This window comes from Pinus tabuliformis, chromosome 1_1 (genome assembly GCF_031772625.1).
Source record: "Pinus tabuliformis cultivar Carrire ecotype Pingquan chromosome 1_1, CPIR1, whole genome shotgun sequence".
NCBI lineage: Eukaryota > Viridiplantae > Streptophyta > Pinopsida > Pinales > Pinaceae > Pinus > Pinus tabuliformis.
This window is the reverse complement of record NC_142297.1, coordinates 870286148-870294812: the sequence shown is the minus strand read 5'-3', so window position 1 is coordinate 870294812 and position 8665 is coordinate 870286148. Positions and strand designations below refer to the sequence as shown.

Genomic DNA, 8665 nt, shown 5'->3' with positions numbered 1-8665 from the left:
GTATATATCTAAATAACAACATAAAAAAGATAAACCATAAATTAAATCTCTAGAAATATAACTTTTTGTTATTTAATAAAATGGAATTAAATGATAAAAAAATTATACTATAAAAATTTGGTAGATGTCAATATGTGATACATCCAAATTTAAATCTCATCTCTCAATGAAAGCATCAACCATCATATCCACAACAAACAAAAAACTATCTATAAACAAGACAAATATAAACATAAGCTATAATAAGAGATAAACAAATTCTATAGTAGTAGTCTAGTTGTTATACTTTTTTTTCTTTTTTCAGGTATTTTCTCCATCAATTTTATCCAAAATTCTAGAGTGATTTTTTGGAATGTTAATTTTAAGTTGTATAATCTGCAGAAATTTAGTGTTCCAATCATTTTTCATAGTGCTAAAACTATTTATACATTCAAAAATATATTTTAAACAATTAAAATTCATAATTATACCAAAAATTGTATCTCCAAATTTTAACCCAAAAACCAAAAACATTTCATAATTAAACTACTCCAATTATATATTAACAAACCACTCTTCTACTCCTAATTCCACTTTCATTGTACTCAGAGTAGTCTCCAACATCTAATCATTCCAATGGCAAAATCAAAAAGTTTTCGCACGTCGAGTAAATTTGAATGGATAGAAATGCCAATTGATTCCTTGTGGATGTGGATTCAATAACAGGCTACTCTTCTACTACTAATTCCACTTTCATTGTACTCAGAGTAGTCTCCAAGATATAATAATTCCAATGGCAAAATCAAAAAGTTTTTTCGCACATCAAGTAAATTTGAATGCATAGAAATATGCCAACTAATTCCTTGTGGATTCAATAACAGGCTACTCCAGATCAGATCTACGTACCCAAAACACATCCTTTGAAAATAAATTTGAATTAGCTTTTGTTTTTTTTCTTTAATTTAAATGTCCATACAAAAAGGTTGAAGCGTTAAAAGTAATGGTAAAAGTTGGTTGGATTAATTGAATTATTAGTTAGAAATGGAATAATATGCAGTAGATAAAATAAATTTAAAAAAAAATGATTGAATGTTATATATATATATATATAATTTTAATTTTACTATGGTGGGATAAAAGAATAATTATAAGAATCACCATAAAAGAATAATTATAGGAAAATATATTTTTGAGTGTTTGTTTTTTATTAGAAATTGATTAATTTAGTGAGTTGAAAATGAAACCAAAGTTTTTATTGATAAAGACTTAATAGATATTTAGTTTCAAAGATATGGTCCAATGGTTAGTGAGAAAGTTTGATCCCACGAGTCTTATGAACCAATACAACTATGTATGCAATTTCTTTAAATGAACAAACAAAAAAACAAACTTTCAACTATAACCTATTTTGCCCAAACACAAATGTGTTTCACAACTACCATTCGAAATTTAATTGAAAAAATGTGAACAAAGCTTTTGGCATCGCTTATCATCTGAACAAATACAAATAATTGTAGCCATGTTTCCCTGAAAAGAAATGGAACAATAATTTCAATAAAATTTCAAAATTTGGCTTTTAAAAATTGTGTTCGCCTACAATGTATACTTGTATTACTGGAGAGAGAAAAACAACACAGTATGTATACTTGTGTTACTGGAGAGTGAAAAACAACACAGTAAGAGGAATGAATACATTGTATTACTTGAGAGCAAAAAAACAACACAGTAAGGGGAATGAATCAAGTGCGATTATTTGTATGCAAAACCAGAATATATCTCTTAAATTTAATACCATGTATCGTATTGAATGATGCGTGGCAAATATTTTTTTGAAATGTTACAGGGAACGTTTACTTTGAACGTTGAGACAAAAGCAATAACCAGGTTAATTCCCAGGACTTTCTTAAAAAATATTTTGAAACAAACTTTTGCACATTGATTTCCAACAGCCTCGTCTGAGTCATACCTGTTCCCAGTTACAAAGGAATCCAGTGAAGCAATCAACTTTGCAGGACTTCCAATATCCCCAATTTGAGCCTTTGGTTCGTTTCTGAGGCGGATCAAAGGAGAAGCAATTGACCTGCACGGTTTCATGTTTTTTATCTTCAAAATTTTCTTACACCAATGAGGTTTGATCCTGGGTCTCCCGTGGATTAAACTTGATAGTTACCGATTCACCATGTTGTTAAAAAAAAAAAAATTTCTTACACCAAGGCTCAACACACTTCACACTTTGGGTAACATTAGTTACCTATAGTAGGTTAGCAATTCGGCCTGTTTTCAAGGTCGGGGGAAGAACAAACTCACATGATTCTCCCACCGAAGAATAAGAAGGAAGGACAGAGTTATATAGTTCACCCACCCAAAAAGAGATCATGAGTTAATGGAATCGATCCCTAAAACACAAACAGCAGTGAAGGAAAACATCAACGTTGGTAGAGTTGTTTACATTGTTGCACCGGAGCAAACTGTTTTACAAAGTATTTAGGTTCAGTTAAATCTCACATAATTCTGGTTTCAGCATAATGTGGGTGGACAGATAATTTTTTTATTCAGTATTATCCAATATTATAGTTGAAACTGGCCTAAACTCAGTATTAAGCCCTGACAATTTGGTCCAACTGTTAGTCGAGGAGGTTTGGTCTTACAGGTCATTTGGTCCAATCCCGAGGAGGACTATGTATGCTTGAGAGCTGCTCCAGGCATGATTTCTTCAGTTGAAAAAAATAAATTTGACTCAAAAAAAAGTTAGGTAGGGAGGTTTGGTCCCCACAGGTCATTTGGTCCAATCCAAGGAGGACTATGTATGCTTGAGAGCTGCTCGAGGCAAGATTTCTTCAGTTGAAAAAAAAAAACTTGAAAAAAAAAGTTAGGTGGAGAGGATTGGTCCCCACCAGTCATTTAGTCAATCCCAAGCACAATTTCTTCAGTTGAAAAAAAATAAAACTTAACTCAAAAAAATTAGGTGGGGAGGTTTGGTCCCCACAAATCATTTGGTCCAATCCTTCTTCCGTTGAAAAAAACTTGAAAAAAATGAGGTGAGGAGGTTTGGTCCCCACCAGTCATTTAGTCCATCTCAACCAACATTTCTTCAGTTGGAAAAAATAAAACTTAACTCAAAAAAATTTAGGTGGGGAGGTTTGGTCCCCACAAATCATTTGGTCAAAATTTTAAGCGAATAACCAGCCCCTTTAGAAAAAAATATTGCAAAAACTTTTCATTATTGATAAAATGCAGCGAAATATAAATTCCTGTAGAGCAAAGAACCTTAAAAGCTTATGCAAATCAAGGTTCGAGGCACGCAGTTGTTCCCTGCAGTCTGCAATCTCCATTTTAATGCATCTTTATGTTTTTTTATGATTTCTTCTTGATGTTTCTGTTGAGACTTCAAAAAGAAATGACCCACAAACAGTTCTAAATATACAGAAACAGTTGAAAATATACCCACAAACTTAAACAGAAACGGAGAGAAGAGGCCATACCTGAAAACTTGAACGACTGTAAATTGCAGATATTATTGGTGTCATTGCTGAACCGGACCTTCGTGTTACCGTTGTTGTTCTGCTTCACGGGGAAAGAGTTGTTCTGCTTTACGATCTCCCATAAAGCAACCCTGGTAGTTTTCATCCTCTGTGCAAGTTACACAAGGTAAAACCCTAGTTATATCCCTCAATAAATAGGAAAAAACTTGAAACAGAAATAAAATTAACATGTATTGAATGATGATGGAGAAAATTCGATACCTTGCATCCATGCGGTGCTCTGCTATGCCTCACCGTCTCGCTTATAAATCCTCTGCCGGTGCTCCTCGGCAGGATTCGTGAGTATCAATTGCGGAGGAAAAACAAACCATACTGTTACTGAAATCTTGATCACTGATTTCTTTTTCAGTAGAAGCACGATTTGTTTTGCCTCGCAATCGATACCGAAATACTCTGCCCAAAGCTTCAATTGACAAGAAGAGAATAGTAAGCACGGGCACAGAATCAGCGAAGTCTGACTATCAGTGGTAAATCAACGATGAGACATGCAGCCTCTCAAGTTCCGCAAATAAATTTATAGCGAAATTTCAGAGATATTGCGACGCCAGTGGAAGGGGAATTCAATAAAAGACTTTGCTCGAACATGAAAAGGAGCGGCTGGTGTGATTAATCAAATATTGGCCCCATTTTTATCCAACCAAATACAGATCAATGCTGATAAAAAACCAAAACTCATGTCACCGTTCTCTAATCAATCAGCAACAGAGGGCTTATTCAATTTCCTGGCCTAAGGCTCATTTCCCCGATCCATTTCCAGATCAAACCACCCTTTCGGGGGTTTTTGGTCTTCAAAAATGATCATCTGAAGAAACTTGTGCTCTACCTCATTGATCCTGTACAAACTTAACTTTACAAGTAATCTACCATTTTCACACCGATTTGTAAAAACTCGTATTTACCTCTGTGAGTTTCTGAGGAATTTTACTACAGGATGGAGTCCCCTCTTCGAACTCGATCTGAGCATTCGACCCTACGCCTTCAACAAATGGCAGAATACTACCCATACGGAGTTCATCATTTTCACCAATAGAATTATCACCGATGAGGAGATCGGCATTTTAATGGAGCATGGAAGACAAGTTTTCTACAATGATATCCGATCCAGTATCTGCCCATGATGGTGATAATACCAACCAGACGAGCACTTTTCTCCGGCTCTTACACGATCTAAATGGCCCACGAATGGACTATACCTAATTGGCTTTAGGGTTTACCCATACACATTTTAAATGGACCACACTAACAATATATAATGGACTATCTTGGTTTTAGGGTTTGACATAACTTTCATCTAAGGTTTAGGGTTTACCCATACACAATATAAATGGACCACACTAACAATATATAATGGACTATACCTAATTGGCTCGAGGGTTTCACATAACTTTCATGTAAGGTTAGGTTTTTGTTGTCCAACTAGCTTTGTATTAATATAAGTAGCAAGAACCAAGTTATCCACTAGAAATTTTGTGAATAGCCTAATCTCACAAAAAAAAAATCACAATCCAAGTTTTTAAAATTAACTATATAAAATTACTATATTTTGTTTCTCATCATCACAAAAAAACATCATATATAACTAACTGTAGAATAATACGTCCACATCAATAGAGTATAACTCTTATGTGAAAAGAGTTTTTCTAGATCTCTGAAATTTATTATCGTCGAAGGCAATGTGTGAAATCCCCCTAGATTGATAGTTATGCCCCACCTTTGATAGTACATTCGCAATGCCATTTTGTTCCTTGTATAAATGGGAGAAGGCCACCCCCTGGAAAAGTTCAATCAATTACCTAATTGTTTCCAACCAGTTTATCGGCAATGGAGGGTTGAAAGTAGACCACTTTAAAACCGAATCTATAACTCCTTTTGAATCTCCAAATACAACCATTGTCTCGATAGATAACCAGTTCGCACGATATAAAACCCCCCATACGGCAATGACCTCTACACAAGTGTTGGTGCCTACACCATCGTTCCAACTAAAATGATAATAATAGCCTGACTATATAACCACTTTCCACATATATGAAATTTTTTCCGCTCCATCAAAAAACCCCGCAAGATATTTACCCTAGATATTCATTGAATGAATGTGTCTCGAAGGTCCCTTGTCAATCACAGGCCTAGTTTCATTGAAAAAAAAATTGATCCTAAAACAAATGTAGTTTATATTCAGAGGATAATTCTCAAATTTAATTGAATTATGACATCTTCAAATGCCCCAAAAGATATAAAGAGGAAGAGTACAATATTCTTGTATCATGACATCCAATCCTACAAACAAGATCCCATAGAAGTGGAGTTCCAATCAACATATATGTTTAAAATTTGCAGCATGCCATACCATACGAAAACCGCAAATGGACATTTTAGGAAAAGGTGGACCACATCCTCAAGTTCTAATCTACACAAAATGCATCTACCTGGGCCAATGAACCCCCTTCAACATAAATTATCCCATGTGAATATTTTATTTTTCCAAGCCAACCAACCAAAACATTTAAGTTTAAGTGGGACGTTCCAACCCCAAATTTTCCTAAATCATCTTCTTGCCATCGAAAGCTGAGGAGTAGGAGAGATATACCAGTAAGCTTCCTCCTTTGTTATTTGACCCTGTACAATTTTTTTGTCCCTTGTGTAGATATCATCTTTTTTTATCAATGAAATACAAGCCATGTTTAGATTATTCACGTATTTGTCCCAAGACTAGGCCAATGCGCCATATAACCCAATATCCTGAGAGTTTGTCCATGAAGGATATAAGAAGGAAGAACCAGATAAGAACTAAATTTGATTTAAGAAATAAACACCTAGATTATGGATATGCCTGATAAGAGGAACAAATGAAGCATGTTCACTGACGAAACCACAGATGGGATATAGACTGATCTCCACCACGATACCAGTCCCAATCTTCCATTTCAAATTCCTAATCAGCCAATGTTTAACTTTCATCATACTATTCCACATGTATGAGATAATGTATGGAAGCCACAACCCATTCAAAATACGTTGCCAAAGACTAATTTCTTAGGTATTTTTCCTTTATGACCCACTGCCAAATACCATCACCATTTAATGCACGCCATAAACTCTTCATCAGCAAAGCCCAACCAAACTTTTCTATATCCTTAATTCCCCAACCACCATCCTCCTTTCTCATTGTAATGTCCTCCAGACGAGCAAGGTGGATTTTATATACATCTTTAGAACCTTCCCAAATAAACTTTGATATAATAGAATTAATCCTCCTGATGATGTATTTGGGCATCGTATAAAGATGCATCCAATACATCAGAATACTTTGCAAGATCGCCTGTACTGGAACTAGCTTACCACAAATCGTGAGACATTTATGAGACCAAGTTAACAACCCATGTTCAAAATTTTCAATCAACCAACACTAGTCTTTAATGCCATAATTATTTGGTTTTAGGAATAAATAAAGATACTTGAAACCCTTGTCCAACAAAGCCTTCTCCACAACAAAAGGGCATGCAATCTCTAAAGCATTTGCCTCTTTCAAGGATGACGCAATCAACATGATTTAGTTTTTCTCATATAAAGACATGTAACATTACCAAAGTAGGATATAATATGGCACAATACATTCCATTCCATAACAGATACTTTCTCGAAGAGGAGAACATCATCCACAAAAATAAGGTGGATAATAGGAATGTTTCTACATATCCTCAATCCTGAGAAAGACCCTTGGGAGTGAGTCATAGTAATCATTATGTTCATGCCATCAATGACTAACAATAATAAAAGAGGAGAAAGTGAGCACCCCTGCCTTAATCCCGGTGGAGCCTTAACAAAGAAAGAAGACACCCCTTTGATTAAAACAACAAAATTTACAGAGGATATACAAGCCATTACTCAATCAACGACCGACACAAAAAGACCTATTGTTGGGCCTCCAAAATGTCATCCTCTTTTACCCTCATTTCCATCATTTTACCATATTCCGTAAATCTTTACCATATTCTATAGCTCCATAACCCTACATTAATAACCATTTTCATGATCATATGGGTTTATTATTATTATTTTCCAAGTCATTTATTTTAAGTATTTTAAGAGAATTTATGATTAAATATTAGGAAATTAACATGTTTTCATATATATCTAAAAATGGTATGAGTTTTATGATATTGTAGGCCTCTTTGAAGATTCTAGAAGGGTCCTATTTGGCTACTCAACCACAAATTCGAATTTCAATTCCAACTCATGAAGATTTGTGGAATAATTGTAGAATATTTGGATCATTGACTAAGCACATTCAAAGGAGAAGAATCATGGATGTTTTGATATGTGTCTCCTAAAGATGTGTGAGAAGATTTGTATCTCATATTTTTAGGTAATTGGTTGTAACCACAAGAGATAATTGTGGATCCATATTTATTGATTAGTTATCTTAAGTTTTTTTTATAAATAAGAGTGCATCCTTCATACAAAGGGTTCCATATTTCAGAGTTCCATCCAAGATGTAATTTGTAAAGTGATGATAGAGAATAAGAGAATTGAATTGTTGTAATATATTTGGAGCTTTTCTCCCACTTCATTTTATGGAATACATATTGCTTCTTTGATCTCCAAGCTTCGATAGTCGTTCAGTGTGCTTGTTGAGGAGTGGAGGGCCCCCATCAACCACAATTTGCACACCTTTTTCATTTGTTGTACATATTGGTAACATTGTGTAATTATGTTATTTCATTTATTTTCATTTTAAGCAAGTGTGATTTTCATTTTAAGCAAGTGTGATTTCATTTCAAGCAAGTGTGGTTTCATTTCAAACAAGTGTGGTTTCATTTATGCAAGTTTAGTTTAGTTTCTTTTATGTTATTTTGATTCATGTTGTTTTGTTAAGATTGATTCAATTTCTTTATGTTTGATTTGGATTGGATTGGATTGATTTAATTTTCTTTGTAATTAGTTTCAAGTTTCTTGCATTAGATTAATCTATTCTAAGAAATAATCACCTAGTACATATAGTACACGTATATATCATCAATTCACGAACCTCGGGTTGGCAATTTAATGATAGGGATTTAGCTCACAATTAAATCACCCAACACCTATCTTATATAACACCATATGCAAAAATCCCAATCAACACAATCATATGCCTTGATCAA

General features: G+C 34.2%; 1 long non-coding RNA gene across 1 annotated transcript; it reads right to left on the bottom strand.

The window, feature by feature from the left end:
• Positions 1–1845: 1845 nt before the first annotated feature.
• LOC149217055 (uncharacterized) lies at positions 1846–4725 on the bottom strand. Its single transcript, XR_016251220.1, has 3 exons — positions 3723–4725; positions 3462–3609; positions 1846–2059 (listed from the first exon to the last, which is right to left on the bottom strand). It is a non-coding gene; the product is annotated as an uncharacterized LOC149217055 (long non-coding RNA).
• Positions 4726–8665: the final 3940 nt, after the last annotated feature.